General features: G+C 41.7%; 1 long non-coding RNA gene across 2 annotated transcripts; it reads left to right on the forward strand.

The window, feature by feature from the left end:
• Positions 1 to 286: 286 nt before the first annotated feature.
• LOC128592489 (uncharacterized) lies at positions 287 to 17,090 on the forward strand. Of its 2 annotated transcripts, none has more exons than XR_008381888.1 (6): positions 287 to 399; positions 8,905 to 9,010; positions 9,361 to 9,549; positions 10,691 to 10,854; positions 11,216 to 11,362; positions 15,913 to 17,090. It is a non-coding gene; the product is annotated as an uncharacterized LOC128592489 (long non-coding RNA). The 2 variants fall into 2 exon arrangements; XR_008381887.1 differs by lacking the exon at positions 15,913 to 17,090 and adding an exon at positions 13,811 to 13,958.
• The last annotated feature ends 4,554 nt before the right edge of the window (positions 17,091 to 21,644 follow it).

The following is a 21,644-nucleotide window of genomic DNA, read 5'->3' on the forward strand; positions in this document are numbered from 1 at the left end:
GCCTAGAGGTCATCCCAGACTGCTTTCCTTAGGTGGGTGGGGAGGGGGCTGTAACTGGGGCAATTTCAGCTAAAGGGGCATTGGGCACAGGAGAAAAATACCTATAGCATGAGGAGTTGTCAGCAGACACTTCTGGTGATTCAGGCAAGTTTTGGCACTGGAGCGGTAGTTCTATTCAAAGCAAGAGAAGTGGCCCAGGAGTGGACAAGGACAGGTGCCAGATCACGAGCTCAGAGCAGGGCCCAAGCTTCAGCCAGAGCATGCACAGGCAGCCCCCAGTATCTGAGTGGAAAGAGAGATGGGCAGAATCTTGCTAGAACACTGCAGAAAGAGTTGTTCCAGAGGGACCAAAAGAGGCTCTTAGATCCAGGGAAAAAGGCCCACTCCTTGGCACATAAGGTAAATCTGGGGTCTTGGAAGTAAGACTAAAGCTGGTTTCCAGAATTGGGCACTAAGTGGTCTGCTAGTGGGCTTTCCACCCCTTGCCTGAGTCCAGCAGAAGAGGCCAGGCCACTTTGCATGATTCACCCTCACCCTTGCCCTGTTCTCAGCATTTTTTTACTTATTTCCATCCAGACTCCTATCTTTGGCCACTGGTCACCCAGAAAACACACAGTTAGAGTTAGGTGTGGTTTCTTCCTCAGAAAAACCACTGGACAAGGGAGCTGCTGCGGCTACACTCCCTCTGGTGGCATGACTTCAAAGGAGCAGGGTGAGGACACGGGGCAGATGTCACAATTGTCCACCCATCGCCCATTCTCCTAGTCTTCCTTAGGAAAAGAGCCCCAGTTTTTCTCTGGGCTCATTGCTTCCAGAGGAAACAGTATTTCTTGGTGTCTCTGAAACCTGTGGTGGCCAAGCAATGAAGCGAGCATGGGACTGCAGGAACACGTTTCCCAGGAGCTATATTGGTGGCTAGAAGCGTGGATTTTCCCTCTCTTACTTCCTCTTGCTTCTGGCTTAGAGCATGGAGGAGTGGGCTGGGTTTGCAGGTGCCACTTTGGGCCAAAAGGTGACCTTAAGGATGGAGGCGCAGAGAGGTCAGAGTTCAAGTCTCTACTGCTGCTACGGGTCTCCGTGTGGCTGAGAGGGTCAGCCCCCAGGATCTTCTGCCTAAGTGAGGAACAAACTTCTGTTTTGTTCAAGCCCTCAGGGCTCAGCATGCTCTGTCGGCCAGCAACGCGGCGTCCCGAGGGAGTTTAGGGGCCAGCCTTAAACCTTCTGACTCTGAATCTGCATTTTTAGCAAGATCCCCAGGTGATGCACATGCTGGTTTGAAAGGCGCTGGTTTAATTCTGATCCTCCGACATAATGATTTTGTTTGTAAACAAAAATAAACAAAGCCACTTTATGTTACGTAACCTAAAGTAGATAATAAAATCATCAGGTAAGTTCATATTTATGTTTTTCTCTTTTAAAACTGTAGGATAATTACGAGTAATCCACCAACCTCTTCCCTCCCTCAAATAAGAAATAACAGCTAAGAATATGAGGGTGGCAGAAAAATTGGATTGGAAAGGGTTAAGCCACTATTATTATTATTTTTTCCTACTATTTGCCTCTGAACTTAATTCCTGCGGATAGAGTAGAGGATGTCCACACGGGGTCTCTGAGGAGGGGTTGGGGAAGGGGTGGCTGAGCAGCTCACTAACGGGCTCTCTCACCTCTCCCTTCCCTGCGTGCAGGCATGACTTTACAGAATACCCTCCTTTCCCCAAATCACACCATAAGAGGTGAGAGGAGCCTTGGCCAGAGCTGTGCCTGGGCCCAGGCCCCCCCAAAGCAAGGTTCCTGTCAGTTGTGAGTGGCTTTGCTGTAACCCCCTCTGTTACCACACCCGACAGTGAAGGCACAGGCGTAGATGATGGTGTGTAGCTCAGGGAGGCAGGTGAGCGGCACCTCTAGTCATTTTGAAACCTCAAGGTATTATGAAATAGACCATCCTTTCCAGAAGCTGTGTCCTTCTGTTTTTAAACACAGGCGTTTCTAGGCTAGGTTTCTGGGGCTAACGGTCACATTTACTCCCCCTGTGACTCAACTTGGTTGCCTAAGAGGGTCACAGCCTCTGGTACAAAGCTCTGAGAAGGGTTCCCAGATTGATTGGGTGAGGGGGAGCAAAGAAGCTCCTAAGGGCATCTCCTATGGATGACATCTGGAACATGATTCTTGACACGCTACCAAGTGGATACAATTGTTCAAATGAATCACTTGAACACATTCTACACTAGAGAGGAAACAGAAAGTGATGGTTAAGAACTTGAGTTTGGGATTCACAAAGATCTGATTTCAAGTCTTTTTGCTAACTTTTTTTTATTTATTTATTTATTTATTTTGAGACAGAGTCTATCTAGTCTGTTGCCCCAGACTAGAGTGCTGTGGCCTCAGCCTAGCTCACAGCAACCTCAAACTCCCTGGGTTCAAGTGATCCTCAGCCTCATGAGTAGCTGGGACTATAGACACCGCCACCACGCCTGGCTAATTTTTCTATTTTAGTAGAGATGGGGTTTTGCTCTTGCTCAGGATGGTCTTGAGCTCCTGAGCTCAAATCAATCCACCCATCTTGGCCTCCCAGAGTGCTAGGATTACAGGTGTGAACCACCCTTTCTGGCCCCCTTTGGTAACTTTTCACCTTGAATGATTTACTTAACTTTTCTGAGCCTGCTCTTTGAGCACCTGGTCTAATAGATCCCAGTCTTTCTGAAGTTAACCTGGGTTTCCTCATTTGCACACACGTAATAAATAATATCTTCTCTGAGATTTGTGAGCTCAGGCAGTTGGCCACATGGTCAAATCCCAGTTTTTGAGGTATGCGTGCAGACTCCCCAGGTCTTATACCCCAGTGCCTCTCAAACTTTAGTGCCCAAATGTGTATATCGCCTGGGGAGTCTGGTGAAGGGCAGGTTCTGATTCTGCAGGCCTGGCCTGTGGCTCCAGACTCTGTATCTGGGAGATTCTTGTGCTGCTGCTGCTGTTCTGAGAACCATACCTTACGAGGAAAAGGTGCAGATACCTCTTACTGTCCCTCATCTTCAAAAATTGACCCCACAAATTCAGACACTATGGTTAGAAAAATTAAGTGAATTACCTTTCGTCACATGAACTCACCACAAGCATGTCTCACTTTGGACAGTGAGGGTTTCTGTTTCTGTTTTTTGTTTCGTTTGTGTTAATAGCTTACCATATACACATGGAACTTCAGTCTATATAAAATGCCCATATCCCGGTTGTGACATGGACAGATGTGTAACCCTGTGGTTATGACTTTCAACACACTTCCTGCTTTTCTTGCAAAACAGAGACTCTCCTTGCCCCTCTGAGTGAGGCCAGAGCAGATAATTACAGGTTTCTTCAAGGGTTGGCACAGGGTCTGCAGGGCATCACTGGGCCTCAGAGTGGGAGGTCTTTGGTCTTTTCCTATGTGAACATCAAGGTCGATTTATGTGAATTTTGACTTCCGTTGGAGAAAATTATTGCATTGCTGTTAGAGGAACATGAGGTTTGCAGCACTTCACAGTTTCAGACATCAAGTAGAAATCTTATTCAGCCCCTCAACAAAAGCGGAAGTTAGAAGCCAGCCATTTTCATCCTCAAGATTGCCTGGTCACATGATCTCAGTGGCAATGTTCACACTTGCTAGAAATTTGGATTCATAAGCTTTTGGAGTGGAACAGGGCCTAAGGGTTCTGAAAGCCAACTCTTCTCTCTTTCAGAGATAGAAACTGAAGTCCAAAGAGGCTAAGTGGCTTGCCCAAGGCCACACAGCTAGAAAGGAACGCCCCTTTCTTCCCTCTACTTTTCTCTTTCCCCTCCCCACCCTCTCTCTTCATGGTCATCTTAGAATCACTCCACAAACACTGCAGATGAATATCTTTGCTTAGTCATCCTTATTTCCCACCCTTCCTAACCAACATGTAATAAAACTAAAGTGTTAACGCTTTTCCTTTATGCGTTTTTCTATTATGAGAATAAAATCTATAGTACACATAATTGGAAAATAAAAGGAAAATATCACCCATATAACCTCTTTTGACCTGTTGCCTTTACAATTCTTTGGTACTTTTCTTATTTTGTCTTTTAATTAATATGATATATTAATAAATGTCTGGAAATAAAAATCCACACAGGATAGAGAGCCGTAAGAAGTGTTCTTTGTTACTCTTTTCCTAGATTTCCTCCAAATAGGTCTCTTCTTCTGGTTGTTTGTTTATATTTCTTCTAGTAGTTACCTGTATTGATACTGCTATTGATACTGTCTGTAGACTATTAGCTTTAACAGGTGAGTAACCTATCATTTCTCTCACCTCCAAATCTTTGATAATTGTATATTTTTATTTCTTTTGTGGTTAAGCTCGTGACTTTGCATAATATTCAGTCTCGATTTTGGCTTATTAATTTGGGGGTAGTAATTCTTGATTCCCTTTACATAAGACAGAAAGTTAACACCCCTTTACTTCCCTCCATTTTTCTCTCTTCCCCTCTTCACCCTCTCTCAGCTGTATCACTTTTACATCGTCAAGGTTTGTAACACATACAATCTGTTTTACAAATTTGTCCTCTTGTTTTATCAGTAAGTTAATTCTGATAATTGAAAGCCAATGAGCAAACAGTATTTAAAGAACAAAGATTGTGTAAATATTACCAAAATAGGTAAGTATTATATTGAGAACTACAGGGAGGCATGTTCCAAGGTCAAAGTCAGATGGGTCTTTTTCTCTTAGACTCCATCAGCTTTGCGAAATCATAATACTTATGCACTGGTTTTATATTTGGGCCATGAGATATATATACATACACACATATTATTGTTTTTAAAAATTTTTAATTGATCGGCAATAGAAGCATATGCCTTCTTTATTTAATTACAAATACATTCCTGTTCTTTAACTATATCATTTTTTGATTGCTGCAAAATATACTCTGACTTGTGTCTGGGTTGAATGCACCTCTGTACTGGAGTTTCTTTTAATTGCATTTCTAGCCTGGTTTAATTTTTTTTTTTTTTCAGTTCTGGTATCTTCCTCTTTCTTAGGCAGTACATCACCAAGTATTTTGTTTTCAGAAAGAAATGAATGGGATTTAACTTTCTGAGTTCTTGCATGTCTCAACAAGCCTTTATTTCTCCTCCACACAGGACCGATAGTTTTCTGGGATATAAAATTTTGATACAATATTTTTTTAAGTTTGCAGGTAATCGCTCCATTGTCTCCAACTTGTTGGTTGTCTGTTTCTTGTTTCCCTCTGAGGCCTTTTAGGATTTCCCTTATCAGTGCTCTGAAATTCCCATGAAGTTGTTTTTATGGCTCACTCTTTGTTCATTGTGCTCAGGACTTGGCCTCCTTTAATCTAAAACTTAAATATTTCTTTACCTCTGGGAGATTTTCTTCAAGCATTTCTTTGGTATTCTTCTCACCATTTTTACTCTTCTCTTTTTCTGAAACTCCTATTACATAAAGGTTGGCTTACCTGAATGGACTCTTTCTCCAATTATCCATTTTTTTGGTCATTTTACTCTGTTATTCTGTAAAATCTTTTCGACTTTTTGGATGTGGTTTTTCTATGTTTCAATTTTGTTTTTTATTGCATGTATCATATTTGTAATAATAATTTAAAAGTAAACTTATTTAAAAAGGGATGTGAGCAGACTTTTTCTTGGTTTCCAGCTGCTATTTTTGGAATAGAAGACTGATTTTATTTTAGACATGCATCATCTTGGTTCTCTACGAAGATAAGGAGATTTCAGGGTTTATATTCAGTTCACTTTCCTTAGCTCTACCTCCTCCTGGTGCATTTGCTATATTTACTGATCTTGGTTCTTTTCTTTTCTTGGATGAATGGCAGCCCATTCTTACTTGTGTATGCCAGGCTGGGTTGTTGAATTGAAGTGACTGGGCAGGGGCTTCTTGGAATGACAGGGCAGTCTGTAAGCTCTCTGGGTGTGCAAGGGGGCATTGATGGTGGGGTTTGTTTTCTGCTGTGAAAGTGGGAAGAAGGCAGGTCGACTCAAGGAGGGCCCTGTTCTGGGATGTGACCCCCATGTTATAAGCCCTCTCTCTTTCTGTCTATTCATTTTTCTTAGGAGCAGCTTTTTTTTTTTTTTTTTTTTTTGCAGTTTTTGGCCAGGGCCTGGGTTTGAACCCACCACCTCTGGCATATGGGGCCGGCGCCCTACTCCTTGAGCCACAGGTGCCACCCCTATTCATTTTACTTAAAAAGGATTGTTTCTCTAGCTTTACCTTGGGGTCAAAGTTGCAGTCAACTCACAGGGTGGTAGATGGGCGGGGTGGGGAAGGCCAGTTCCTATAGTAGTTTAGGTACAGTCATTCCGTCAATCGCTTCTTTTATACTCATCCTGATCTCTGTCCATGCCAACCTCAGGAGGCTGCTGTGTGAAGGATACCCCCGCTGCCCTCATTAGTAACTGCTACGCTATCACAGCCCCCAAAGCTCTCTGGGCATTGCCTTCTTCATCCACCTTTTACACTTTCCATCTTTACAGAATTCCTCACTAGCTTCAGTCTGCTGTCTTCTTCCCTAGGCACAAGTGCTCCTAGGAACTATTTCCTTTGTTGTGGGTCTTTGTTGTTAATAGAACAACTTTCTGGTAAAGAGGATTGGTAAACCTGACTGCCCATCATCTTGGACTGTAAATCAACATATTATTAGACAAGTTTTTTAGGATGAAGATTTTTCCCTTGGTTATAAAGTAGTATATATTTATTATAGGTAATTTAAAAAATGATCAAATATCCTCGAGTTTGTGGATAAAAATTATATTCTATTAATATATAAATATATTCTATTGTAATATATATTATATTATTATGTAATATGGTATGTTATAGTACATTATATAAAAATAAAACTTATATGCTATGTAATAATATATATAATATATTTTCATTTCATCAGTTCATTAACCTCTACTTTCTTTTTTTTTTTTTTATTGTTGGGGATTCATTGAGGGTACAATAAGCCAGGTTACACTGATTGCAATTGTTAGGTAAAGTCCCTCTTGCAATCATGTCTTGCCCCCATAAAGTGTGACACACCCCAAGGCCCCACCCCCTCCATCCGTCCCTCTTTCTGCTTCCCCCCCATAACCTTAATTGTCATTAATTGTCCTCATATCAAAATTGAGTACATAGGATTCATGCTTCTCCATTCTTGTGATGCTTTACTAAGAATGACAATGTGAGTTGTCTCTCTCCATCAAGATATGCATGAGTTATTTCTAGGTGTTTACAGAGGAAAGCTAAGAGAAAAAATGTAACTCTGGAAAATATAATTAGAACACAAAGTTGTTTCTCAAGTATTTTTTAAAATACTGACAAATTGGAGAAAACATCTGGTGATAAGGAAATAAGTAAATTATGGCATAGTTAACAAATACTATGTAGTTTTTAAACATAATGATTGTATACAATTTTTCAGAATATGGGATGGAAATTATACTTGATGAAATTTTCAGAGAAAAAGTGTATAGAATTTTATTTTATTTTTTTTTGTAGAGACAGAGTCTCACTTTACCGCCCTCGGTAGAGTGCCATGACGTCACAGGACTCACAGCAACCTCCAGCTCTTGGGCTTTCATGATTCTCCTGCCTCAGCCTCCCCAGCAGCTGGGACTACAGGCGCCCATCACAACGCCCGGCTATTTTTTTGTTGCAGTTCGCTGGGGCTGGGTTTGAACCCGTCACCCTCAGTATATGGGGCTGGCGCCCTACTCACTGAGCCACAGGCGCCGCCCATATATCACGATAGTGATGATGTAAAAAACATGCCATATTAGTGTTAGGAGGGAGAGATTGTACACACTGATTATTTTCTTCTCTCCGCATGCTGTGAGTTAATTTTTGTTCTTGATATCTTGGTGGGAAGGATTTCTACTCTAGAAACTGACCTTCCTCATTGACTTCCTTAAAATGGGGATTTAAGCAACATTTCCAGAATCTGTCCACTCAGCTTCCAGCCCACACCCTCTGCTCCCCTCTCTCCCCATCCCTCTGTTGGTTGTGGGGAAAGAAGCTGCTTTGCTGCTTGAGGATACCCAGAGTTGTCTAGTTCTGCTTTTGACAGCACTTTGCTAAGTAGCATGTAGTATGACATTTGCTCCTTCTTTGGTTTGACAGTTTCTGAAGACTTTTGCCTATTTCATTAAAAAAAAAAGTCTTTTTCTTTTTTTAGATTGGGAGGAGAGAGGATTTTAGCTCTGCTTCAACTCTCGTGTCTTTCCCTGCCTCCTCACATCACCAGTGTTGAGAGACACAGAAACCCTCATTCATCTCTCACTTCCAGCAGGGATGAGGGGGGACCCTTCTTTTTGTGGCTTTATTTTGTTTTCTTCTGTTTTTAATAGCTGTTCACAAAGTGTATTTGCCTGAATGGGATCTGGGTTTGACCTAGAGTAGTGCTAGCTGGATGTGACAGACACTGGTCGGTTTCTCCTGACCATGACGTGACCTGGTAGCTTGCCTTTGAGAGGCTAGCTTTTCCCCAGGCTGGTCCTTGCTCTGGGTCTCAAAAGTGACAGGGACCATTTTTAGTTTGTCAGGATGTGATGAAAGAGAGTAACAAGGACATGTCCTGGGATGCCTGGAGACCTGTGACCTATTCCGACTTATCCACTATAAAATAAGTGGGTTGGCCTCAATGTTCCCTAGGTTCCTTTCAGGTTCTAAAACGCCGCGATTCCTTATACACATACGGTGGGTAAGAGAGTAAGTAGGGAAGGAAAATGATGTCAGGGGCAAGAATTTGAATGTCATAATTTGTTTGGTATGGTTTCATTGACATTAATATTGGAAATATTATTATTTTTATTAATATTGGAAATATATTATCATTAATATTGGAAATAACAATAAAAATGACTGTTCTCAAGAACCATTTCTGTTTCTTTCCCAGAATAATAATTTCTCTTGGAGTCATTACCACCAAGGGAATAACTTTGCCTGGAATATGGATGGTGCGCTCAAACCTGAGCATGGACAAGGGAGGTCCAGATTATAGGGTACTATTATGATTTTTCTATAAATATGGATTCCTATTAGATAAATGGATAAGGGCATGTTCTTATACTATATAACAAAGCACCCCAAACAGTGGCTTAAAATACTAACCGTGTGGGGTTGGCTGAGCTCAGCCAAGTGGTTCTTTCTTGGTCTGTAGTGTAGCTGCAGAAAGACAGGTGCCTGGGTGAAGGTCATTTTGAAGCTTCTTAACTCATATTCCTAGAGCCTGGGCTGGGAGGACTCAAAGACTGGGGGATCAATCTATACCTCTATTTATTTGTCATCTATGTATATATCTATGTATGTATCTAGGTTTCTATTCTTTCCACATCATCTCTCCCTAACGTAGCTTCAGGGTGCCGAGACTCTTACATGGCAGCTGGAGCCCTGGATCCTACAGAGACACTGCTGGAGGCTGTACGACCTTTTCTAAGCCAACTACAGAAGTCACGCAGCAGCACTTCTACCACATTCCATTCATTAAAGTGACTACAAAGCCCGGCCCAGTTTTAAGAGGACGTAGACTTGACCTCTTAATGTGAGTAGTGTCAAATAATTTATGAGCGTGTTTCAAACCACCACAAGCTATAAGGATGAATTACTGGGTAATGACAAATATAATACCAATATCATATGCTTACAAAATGAATTATTACAAGATTAAAAATATACAAACTCTGATAGTCATTTAGCAAGAGAAATCTCCCACTGCTTCTTGCCTCTGTGAACACTGGTGAAGCCCTGTGGTCTTGAGAACCCCATCACGTTAGAGGTTAAGCCTGTGGGACCTGCAGTTACGTGTTGGACTATATTTCTTCTCAGTAGTGCCTGGGTTCTGATGGAGTCCCCTGGAGTCTGTTTACTGGGCTCCTCTTGGTAGGGTGGAGAACTTGGCTGTCTGCCCACCTTGACTATTGGCTTTCACCTCTGTGTGATCTTTATGAGATGGCTTTTCTAGTCCAAAGGGAGGATCTTCCCTGCAACTGACAGCACAAGGCTGAGTTCAAGGGTTGAAATGGACGGAGCTTTGGAACTCCTTGGATTTGAGGTGGGCGGCTGAGGTCCTGGTGGCAGAGGGCTAATGTGAAACTCATGGAGGAGAAAGTTCTTTTCTAATTCCTCAAATATAGACCTCCAACACAGACTTGCTTTTCATTTAAATGGTCTAAGTTTGTTTCTTTTCAAAACATTAGAAGTAGGGCGGCACCTGTGGCTCAGCAGAGTAAGGTGCCAGCCCCATATGCTGGAGGTGGTGGGTTCAAACCCAGCCCTGGCCAAAAACAGCAAAACCCCCCACCCAAAACAAAACAAAAACAACACATTAGAAGTGTTTGGTGAAAGGTAGCCCAGCCGCTCAGTGCTTCCTTTTCAGTAGAGAAGATCCAGAATCACTAGTCTTGGGCATGGCCTGTAAATTCACAAAGGAAGAAAAACATGCAGCTGATTTATTAAACCACCGAACAGAGGGGGCACCGCCATAAATGTCAGTTTTCTTCTAACAATCGCTGTCCATTGTCCTGTGTTGAACTTTCTTTTCCCGTTCTTTGATAATATTGTGTCAGCTCCCCTGACTCCCAGTCACTTCCCAATAAGGAAGGGACAGGTTCGGCACAGGCCAGCACAGGTGAAAGCCCCAGCCTCTGACATGGCTTCACCCTCCCTTTATCCTCTGCCTCCAGCACCTGCCAGACTTTGGCCCTCACAGGGGCTGTGGTCTTCTTCCCTGCCACGAGGCTTGATTCTTTGGGGCTGGACAGAGGAATACGGCGAGGAGACGCAGTCCTCAGCTTCCTGGTGGGGCCGCAGCCTTCTCATGGTGACTGTCTCCTGCTGCCGCCCACAGGTGGGTGCTCTGCCGAGCGCCCAAATCTCACTGCATGTGCCTTCATGTCAACCTGCTCAGTACCCATCCCAACCCCACCTCTTGTGCAGCTGGGGTTTCCTTGTGGAGGTAGCTACATTTGGGGGGCGAGATCCTGGCAAGATGGTGAAAGCCCTGCTACTTTCTGCAATGCCCAGTTGATCTACAGAAAACTCTTGCATCCTTCCCTCCTAAATGTTGGGAGAGCAGGCTGCTGCAGGGCCACCCCCTTGCTGGCTATTCCCGTCCCTCTCCCATCCATCCGCTTTCCTCAGTGTTGTCTTCCTCCTTTGCTGAAGCAGCCTCCGAGTGGGGAGCAAGATCTCAGTCTCCTTTCTCATAGGCACCTCCTAAATCTGCAAGCGATTCTCTGGTGGCCCCTACTCACTTGGCTTGTGGGGAATGAAGAAATGGAGGGGTCGGGAGAGCCACCTCTTCTCCCAGAGAGGAAATGTCACAGCATCAACCACTGTGGGAGTGATTCCCACCGGTAATATGTTCCTTTCTTTCTTTTTTTTTTTTTTTTTTAATCAATCCCTGGATGGTCCAACCTTTATTTTTTATCTTTGGGCAGTAGATAATGGTTGGTTTATTTTCTTATGTATTTTTCAAAATTTAAAAAAATCTATATTTAAGCAAAAGAAAAAAGTCTACCACTACTGTTGAGTCCACTTCTCATCCCATTACTTTATTGTAATAGCCTTCTAGTTATGTTCCTTAATCCTGCCTCCCTCAACCAAATGAATAAGTGGATGTTCTCCATCCATCTTATATCTCACTGTCCTACTATTCTTCCTCAATCATTTATTTATTTATTTATTTTTATTAAACCACAGCTGTGTACATTAGTATGATCGTGGGGCACCATACACTTGGTTCATAGATCGTTTGACACATTTTCATCACATCAGTCAACATAGCCTTTGTAGCATTTTCTTAGTTATTTTGCCAAGACCTCTACATTCCACATTTATACTCACCCTTATTATGAAACTAATGTAGGACCTTCACATGAAAGCTATAACCCAGTTATAACCTAAGAATATGCTCCTTTCTAAGTGTCAGAAAAGTGCGGCTCCCTCTGAATTAGCCAAGGAAGTGGTGTCTGTCCCCCAGTCCTTTGTTCCCTGGGGCTCTTTGGTCCACAGCAGCCAATTCTAGGGCAAAAAGAGCAGTGGCTCTCAATACAGTGCTCTAGACAAATGGTCAGGGAACATTTGAATAAGTGATGATCCTCATTAGCAATCAAGGGTATGCAAATTAAGAGAGGAAGATCAGTTTTTTCAATGTAACAAATTGATTTAAAAAACATTTAAAATGATTGATTATACCTAAGCTTAATAAATATGTGTGTGTGTGTGTGTGTGTGTGTGTGTAAGGAGGAGTGTGTAAGAGAGAATGTAGCTGTGTGTGGGAACGTGCCAGTGCTGGTCAGGAGGGATTGCTGGTGGTGATGAGAGAACAGGCACTCCCCCACACCACTGGAGCTGGGTTAAACAGTTTCAGATCCCTGGGAAGCCATTTGGCAATATGCATAAGAGCCTTCAAAGACGCCAACACTATCAGCCATAAATTCCATATTTCCTTAGGAAAAGTCATTGATGGTCATTGCAACAATGCTTAGAATAGCAAACCTTTGCCTTTGCACACTCTTTAGAGGATTGTGAACAAATTAAAACAGTAGCTAATGCTGGGGCGGCGCCTGTGGCTCAGTCGGTAAGGTGCCGGCCCCATATACCGAGGGTGGCGGGTTCAAACCTGGCCCCGGCCAAACTGCAACCAAAAAATAGCCGGGCGTTGTGGTGGGCGCCTGTAGTCCCAGCCACAGGAGGCTGAGGGAGGCTGAGGCAAGAGAATCGCTTAAGCCCAGGAGTTGGAGGTTGCTGTGAGCTGTGTGAGGCCACGGCACCCTACCGAGGGCCATAAAGTGAAACTCTGTCTCTACAAAAAACAAAACAAAACAAAAAACAGTAGCTAATGCTTACATAGTATTCATATGTTACAGACACTGTTTAAAGTGCTTTATGTATATTTAATATTCATAAGCACCCAGTGAAAGAGTTAGTATTGATATACCCATCTTATAGGTAAGAAAACTGAAGCTCACAGAAGTTAAGTGATTTCTCTAGGTCATTGAGTCAGGATTTCAACTCAAGTGATCCAGGCCTGCACCACATACTTCTATTATTATTATTGTTATTATTATTATTTTTGGAGACAGAGTCTAATACTGTGTCCCGAGTAGAGTGCTGTGGGGTCATAACTCACAGCAACCTCAAACTCTTGGCCTCTAGAGATCCTCTTGTCTCAGCTTCCTGAGTAGCTGGGACTATAGGCTCCTTCCATGATGCTTGGCTAGTTTTTCTATTTATAGTAGAGATGGGGTCTTGCTTTTGCTCGGGTTGGTCTTGAACTCCTGAGTTCAAGCAGTCCACCTGCCTTCGCCTCCCAGAATGCTGGGATTACAGGTGGAGCCACCGTGCCTGGCTTCACACTTCTTTTTTTCATCAAAATTAAATTACTAATTTAAATTTCCAAACTTGCCACAAAACTTTACTTTGATAGTTTCAATATTAAATCTAGCGTCTCAAGAAGAAAATTAGCTGAAACAAAAAAATACTCAAAACAGTTAGATGAAGGTGCTGATGATAATTCCCAAAGGGGAGTGTCAAAGCTGTTTTTGGATTAAGGCCAAAGCTGCAATGTACTGAAAAAGAAACAATAATACTTTGGATACATGTATTTGTTATTTCATTATAAGACCAGTGTCATTATATCATAGCTATAACTTTAAGTGCAGTTTTAATTAATTTAATTTATAATCAACCCAAAGAAAAATATTTTATTATTCTCTTCCAGCAAGAAAATTACTAAATCATAGTAATTTGTTAAAAATCTAAAAAATTTGTTAAAAATCTGTTCCTTTTCTTTTTTATAGAAGTTTGCAGAAAAATCATAGACTTTTGTGTTTTGACCTATGGATTGATGAGAGTATTCTTGTAAGGTTAGTAAAGGCTTATTTTAAAAGTTTATGCAGAAGAGGGGCTCTTCTACAAATGGAACTTTACCCTGGAAGTAATGTAACTGATAACAATGTACCCTAAAGATTGTACCCTCATTATTAATTTGAATAAAGAAATCATACCATGCTCATGGCTGGGAATAATCAACATTGTCAAAATGTCTATACTACCCAAAGCAATATACAATTTTAATGCAACCTCTATTAAAGCTCCATTGTCATACTTTAAAGATCTCAAAAAAAAATACATCATTTTATATGGAGTCAGAAAAAACCTTGAATAGCCAAGACATTACTCAGAAATAAAAGCAAAGCAGGAGGAATCATGCTACCAGACCTCAGACTATACTATAAATTGATAGTGATCAAAACAGCATGGTCCTGGCACAAAAACAGAGAGGTAGATGTATGGAACAGAATAGAGAACCAAGAGATGAACCCAGCTACTTACTGTTATTTGATCTTTGACAAGCCAATTAAAAACATTCCATGGGGAAAAGATTTCCTATTTAACAAATAGTGCTGGGTGAACTGGCTGGCAACCTGTAGAAGACTGAAACTGGACCCACACCTTTTACATTTAAACTAAGATAGACTCTCACTTAAACTTAAGACATGAAACTACAAAAATACTAGAAGAAAGTGCAGGGAAAACTCTTGAAGGAATTGGCCTGGGTGAATATTTTATGAGAAGGACCCCCCGGGAAATTGAAGCAGCTTCAAAAATACACCACTGGGACCTGATCAAACTAAAAAGCTTCTGCATAGCCAAGAACACAGTAAGTAAAGCAAGCAGACAGCCCTCAGAATGGGAGAAGATATTTTCAGGATATGTCTCCGACAAAGGTTTAACAACCAGAATCCACAGAGAACTCAAACATATTAGCAAGAAAAGAACAAGTGATCCCATCTCAGGGTGGGCAAGGGACTTGAAGAGAAACTTCTCTGAAGAAGACAGGTGCACAGCCTATAGGCACATGAAAAAATGCTCATCATCTTTAATCATCAGAGAAATGCAAATCAAAACTACTTTGAGATATCATCTAACTCCAGTAAGATTAGCCCACATCACAAAATCCCAAAACCAGAGATGTTGGTGTGGATGTGGAGAAAAGGGAACACTTCTACATTGCTGATGGGAATGCAAACTAATATGTTCCTTTTGGAAAGATGTTTAGAGAATATTAGAGATCTCAAAATAGACCTGCCATTTGATCCTATAATTCCTCTACTAGGTATATATGCAGAAGACCAAAAATCACATTATAACAAAGATATTTGTATCAGAATGCTTACTGCAGCCCAATTCATAATTGCTAAGTAATGGAAAAAGCCCAAGTGCCCATCAACTCACGAATGGATTAATAAATTGTGGTATATGTACACCATGGAATATTATGCAGCCTTAAAGAAAAATGGAGACTTTACCTCTTTCATGTTTACATGGATGGAGCTGGAAAATATTCTTCTTAGCAAGGTATCTCAAGAATGGAAGAAAAAGTACCCAATGTACTCAGCCCTACTATGAAACTAATTTATAGCTTTCATATGAAAGCTATAACCCAAACTCAGCACAAGAATATGGGGAAATGGGCCAAGGAGGGGAGGGGAAAGGGGAGGATGGGTAGAGGGAGGGTAATTAGTGGGTCCACACCTATGGTACATCTTAGAAGGGTACAAGTGAAACTTTCTAAATGTAGAATATAAAAGTCTGAACACAATAACGAAGTAAATACCATGAAGGCTATGTTAACCAGTTTGATGAAAATATTTCAAACTGTATATAAAACCAGCACATTGTACCTCATGATTGCAATATTGTACACAGCTATGATTTAATAAAAAAGAGATAAAAAAATAAAAAAGAAGAAATTTAAGAAAACACACAAAAATACAAAACAATAAAAGTTTATGCAGAGTCTTGTAAGGAAAACAGAGTGGAGAAATAATAACATTTTGGAAGTTACTAAAATAATCTAAAAAAATTATTGAAAATCTGTTCCTTTTCTTTTTTATAGAAGTCTGGGGAACATACACTTTTAATCACCAAGCTGACTCAGATAAAACATGGGAAAATGTATGTTTAGATGACTTAAAGGAACAAAGAAAAGCATATAAAAATGCACTGGACATCACAATGGAAGGATGCCCGTTAAATGGGCAGATAATTTGTGATTTTAATGTTCTTATGCTTGTCTAGCTGCTTGCCTGTTGCTTGTCTAGATGCTTACTGTTGAAGTCAGAAAATCTGATTATTACAAATTTCCTCCTGTTGAGGTCACTGCAGTCTGTATGACACCCATGATCTGAAGTGGGGGATGGGATGCTTTGGGCAATGCCTGTGGTTTGCAGAAGCAACTTAGGAACTGTCTGCAATCTTCTGTTACTGGAAATGACGAAGTACCACACAGGAATGAGATAGCTTGGGTGTTGAGAAGGGGCCCCTACAAGCAGATGATGAGCCCCACAAAAAAAGACCACCCCACTCAGGCTTGACCTATAATGAGAGTTGGTTTGATACTTGGTCAGGCACTTCCTGTGCTCGAAGTTCTCACAAGAACATCTTCCCAAGAGCTTTCGGCATTGCTCACAGAGATGACTCTGAAATGTAACTGCAAGTTACTTGAAAAATCATCCCCTATAACTGAACAGCCATTTCTCCAGGAAAGCACTTCTTCCCTTTCAGGCCTTGAGAAGAAATTCCCTTTGTGTCAGCTTTTGGTCATTGCCAGATTCCTAATCATTTCCCTCTGGACATTTGAAAGGTAGCTGACTATGGAATTTCCCACAGAATTTGGGGAAGGAAGCCTATGCCTCACCATGTTTCAGGGCCTCACCATTACCCATGGAAGGGTAAATTTAAAAATTGAACATTCTCAGTGGCAAAATGGAAAAAGACCTTCCCCCTCCCTTTCTTAGACCATTCCCATGAGAAACCTAGTGTTTGTGAACCCTTCCTCTGCTTTGATGTGTATGTAAATATTTGTAAGTAAGGCAGCCTGCCAGCTTTACAACCCAAGAACGCTGTAAGGGCCTGGGTGCTATCTCTTTAAAATATAAACATCAAGGGAGATAGCATTCCTATCTCCTAGTCATAAAGGGAGTTTAGCCTAGGCATGTTGCTTCAAGCTACAGCCACCTGCTTATCATCCAGGGGATGGCAATTCAGACATAGGCAATTAGCAGGCTAATTAGCTGGTGAGCATGGGAGGAGCTATGAAAGAATGCCCAACAAATGGTGCTGCCAAATCCTATGGGAAATAAATTACTGTTAATCTCAAATACATGTGTGTCATGGATTATAACTGCTTGGTGTAAAAATGGTGAGACTGATTTTTGATGAAGTTGAGAATGTACACTGGGGAAAGGACACCCTTTTCAACAAATGGGGCTGGGAAAGTTGGATTGTCATATGCAACTGGATCCTCATCTCTCGCTGTATAAAAAACTAATTCAAGATTGATTAGAGACTTGTATGTAAGACCTGAAACTATAAAAATATTAGAAGAAAACCTAGGGAAAACTTTTGTTGACCTTGCTCTAGGAAAAGAATTCATACTAAGATCTCAAAAACATAGGCAACAAACCCAAAAATACACAAATGAGACTTAATTAAACAACAAAGCTTCTGCACAGCAAAAGAAATGATGGGCAGAATGAACAGACAATTTGCAGGATGAGAGAAAATATTTCAAAACTATACCCTGACAGGAGACTAATATCCAGAATTTATAAGGAACTCATACAACGCAGTAAAAAACAAACAAATAAACATGAACAGACATTTTTCAAAAGAAGACAAATGGCCAAGAAGCATATGAAAAAAAAGTCCCAACATCCCTAGTGATCGGAGAAATGCAAATTAAGACCATAATGAGATCTTACACCAATCAGAATAGCTATTATCATAAAGACAAAAAATAACAATATTAGTAAGGCTGCTGGGAAAAGGAAACTCTCATACACTGTTGGTGAGAATGTAAATTAGTGCAATCTCTATGGAAACATCATGGTGATTTCTCAAAGAACTAAAAATAGAATTACCATATGATCCAGCAGTCCTACTATGGGCACCCAAAGAAAAAGAAACCAATGTATAAAAACGATACCTGCACTTGTATGTTTATCACAGCACTATTCACAATAGCAGTGATACAGAACCAACCTTTGTGTCTACTAATGTAGGATTAGGTAAAGAAAATGTGGTAATACTACTCAGCCATAGCAAAGAATTAAATCGTGCCTTTAGTAGCAACAAGGATGGAATTGGAGGGCATTATCTTTTTTTTATTTTTTATTTATTGTTGGGGATTCATTGAGGGTACAAGAAACCAGGTTACCCTGATTGCATCTGTTAGATAAAGACCCTCTTACAATCATGTCTTGCCCCCCAAATGGAGGCATTATCTTAATAGAAACAATTCAGAGACAGAAAGACAAATGCTGCATGTTTTCGCTTGTTAGGGGGAGCTAAATAATGTGTCCACATGGAAACAGAGTGTGGAATGATGGGCAATGGAGACGTGGAGGGTGGGGCGTGGGTGATGGGAGGGGCATGGTGGGTACAATGTGTGTGGCTCCAGTGAGGGCTCTGACTTCACTGCAACGCAATCTGTCAATGTAGCAAATTTGCACTTGTACTCTATGTATGTAGACATATAGAAATAAACGGGAGAACGTTTTTAAATGGTGAGATTTCTTTTTATCTTTGTAATCTCATCAGCAGACTATCCACCATGTGCATTGTAAAGTGATTCAATGCTTTCTCAACAATGAAACTGTGGTCTTTCTTTTCTATTTATCATGAAGAAGATTTTCTGGATTGACAGGATTTTAATTTTCCCCCAATCCTCACAAGCGCCAGCTTTTTAGCTGGTTGTAAAGGTTGCCCACAATCTGGCACAAATCATACTGACTTCGGGCAGTTCTTCAACACACTGACTTCGTGCTTTTAAACACGCTGCTCCCTCTCTGCACTTCCCTTTCTCTGTCTCCTCTTCCCGGACCAACCCCTCCCGCCTTCCTGCTGTAGTGCCCAGGAGTTCCACAAAGACCACACTGCCAAACAAGCCAAATTTACAGCAGAGGCCTTTTATTGAAGAGCCAGCTGGCGACTGCCTCAGTGTCCCAACATGGGGTTACTGAGAGCAGCCCGAGTGCTTATGGAGTCAGGTTTTTAAGGCTTGGTCTGCATCCTGTTGGCACACAAGCTGTCTAGGTTGGGCGGGGGAGGGAGGTAGCAAGCAAGCATTGTACAGAAGCAAAATTTTGCAGTTAGTTAGCCATACATCATACATCTTTGTTTTAATATTTTGCCATACATTTTAGTTCCAGTACTTTTCCTCTATACATCTTTGTCTCTGTATTCTGTCCACCTGGCATTGTTTAAAGGTCAGTCTGGGGATAGTTCATTTCCCATGCTCAGGAGTTAGTCAAGCAAGAAGTTAGCGAGAGGCCAGCACTTGTGGCTCAGTGAGTAGGGCGCTGGCCCCATATACCAAGAGTGGAGGGTTCAAACCTGGCCCCTGCCAAACTGCAACAAAAAATAGCCAGGCATTGTGGAGGGTGCCTGTAGTCCCGGCTACTGAGGAGGCTGAACCAAAAGAATCACCCAAGCCCAAGAGCTGGAGGTTGCTGTGAGCTGTGATGCCACAGCCCCACTCTAGCAAGGGCGACAAAAAAAAGGAAGAAGTTAGTGAGTACTTTCCCATCTATCTTGGGAGTAAACCTAACTTACTCCATTTTTTTTAGGGTTTGCAGCCCAGGAATTTGTCAGGCATTAACTGGCATTTTTCTCCTTCAGCCTAGACCTAGCACTGCCCTGCCCATGTGTGCTGAGGGCTGTGCAGACTTTGTCTTGGTAGTCCTTCCCCTGTGGCTATTTCCAGGCCTCCCACACTGTGCTGCAAGGCCTCCCAGGCCTGCGCCAGCTGTCCTCGGGGCGCCATGCCGTCTTACTACCAACCAATGCTAAAGCATCCCTGCAAACCGGGCCCTGACATAGACAAAGAAGCACCATCCTGGCTGCGCTCCTCCTCTCCTCCCTCGCTGGGCGTGTGGTTTGTGTTATATACCACTTTGGCAGGAGTGAGGAGAGAGACCACATCACCCCTCAGCTGTCTTCTTTCTCGACCTTTCAAAGTCAGAGCTGACTCATTGCCTCCTTTGTTCTTCATGCAAAGGCGTCTGAGCCACGGCCTGGCTCTTCCCACGGTGCTGGCTGGTGTGGTGCGTAAACGAGAGGAGGGGGAAAGGAGGCAGCTGGAAGACTCTGTGTCCTCCGCTGCCCTCCTCTCTCTCGCTTCCTCTGGACACCTCCATCCGCCTCTTTTTCTTTCTCCCTCTCCCCCCAACTCCCTGTCTCTCTCTCTCTTCTTCTCTTTTTTGCCAACCCTCTGTGGCTGTAAGGCAGAATAGGAAGCAGGCTCACTTTTCTCGGCTGAAAGTTTGTGTTCTGACCATCCGCACACACCCAGCGGGCTTCCTGCTGCCCACGGAGGTGCATTTGTATCCATGTCTTTGAGAACCCTCGGCCCTCTCTGCACACTGGCAGGGAGCGTATGCCATTTGGATAACTCATTATGGGGTCCGACCCCACACTGTTCATATTTGACCCTAGAGTGGTAGGGGTAGGACCACAGAGGCACCTGGTATTTTGGGCACGTCTGGAATCATAGAAAATGACAAGGTTGAATTATTGAGTATTGATCAAGAAAAAATATTTTAGCCTCTTTGGTCTGCTCCTGAGCTCAGTTTTCTCTTCACTGTTTCCTAAAGGTAGAAAAAGATATCGACTTCCCCAATTTTGTTGCTTCTCTAAAAGGAGAACTTCCCTCCAAGATTCTGGTGATTGGTTTGCTATTTTTTTCCGGGATGAAAGGACTTAAGATGATGAGACACTGCCAGTTTCAAACAGGCGCACCTTATTCTGTGGAACAGATTATGTCCTGGGAAAGCAATTTCTGTGGAAAGAATTCTTTTTCAAATGTGGGGGTGGGGAGAGGGTAATATTTAACTTAGGTCTTCGATATATCTGATTGAGGAGAAAGAATTCAAGTATAATGAAATTATTGATTTACTAATTTCCCCATTTTTGAAGTTCAGATTTTTGCATAGATGGTTTTTCTTTGGCGCTTTTGTAAATATTAATGATGATGATGATGCCTAATTTCAGCACCCTGAAATCTTTATTTTTAAACTTTCTGATTATAAAAGTAATACATGCTTAAAGTATCTTTTTCACATAGGAGTTTTAATTTTAATGTATTCAAACATATCAGTCTTTTCCTTTAAAATATTAAAATCAGTTTTAAAAGGAATACACAGTTATTATAGAAAAGTTGGAGAAATACAATAAAAATTAAAAGAAAGCTTTACCCCTAATACCTCAGCAATAACCACTTGGCTGTGAGGTATTTCCGTCTGGTCTTATATTTTTTGATGAAATTGAGATCAATCTGTTTTCCATTTTTATCACGTATTGTGTGCAATATACATACATTCAATTTTCTGAAACAATTTTTAATGATCACATAGTTCATCCTTCAGGTTCATCATAATTTATTTCATCAGGTACTTACTGTTAGGCACTTAAGTTGTCTCCAACTTTTTAATATGATTGTGAGTACAGCACCGATTATTCTCACACAAATGTCTCTGATTAGTTATTTAGGATCATTTCTAGAAATGAAGTTCCTGGGTCAAAACGTCAGAACAATTTTAAGATATAGACTATAATTAGTGAAAGAGG

Source organism: Nycticebus coucang, chromosome 8 (genome assembly GCF_027406575.1).
Source record: "Nycticebus coucang isolate mNycCou1 chromosome 8, mNycCou1.pri, whole genome shotgun sequence".
Classification (NCBI taxonomy): Eukaryota; Metazoa; Chordata; class Mammalia; order Primates; family Lorisidae; genus Nycticebus; species Nycticebus coucang.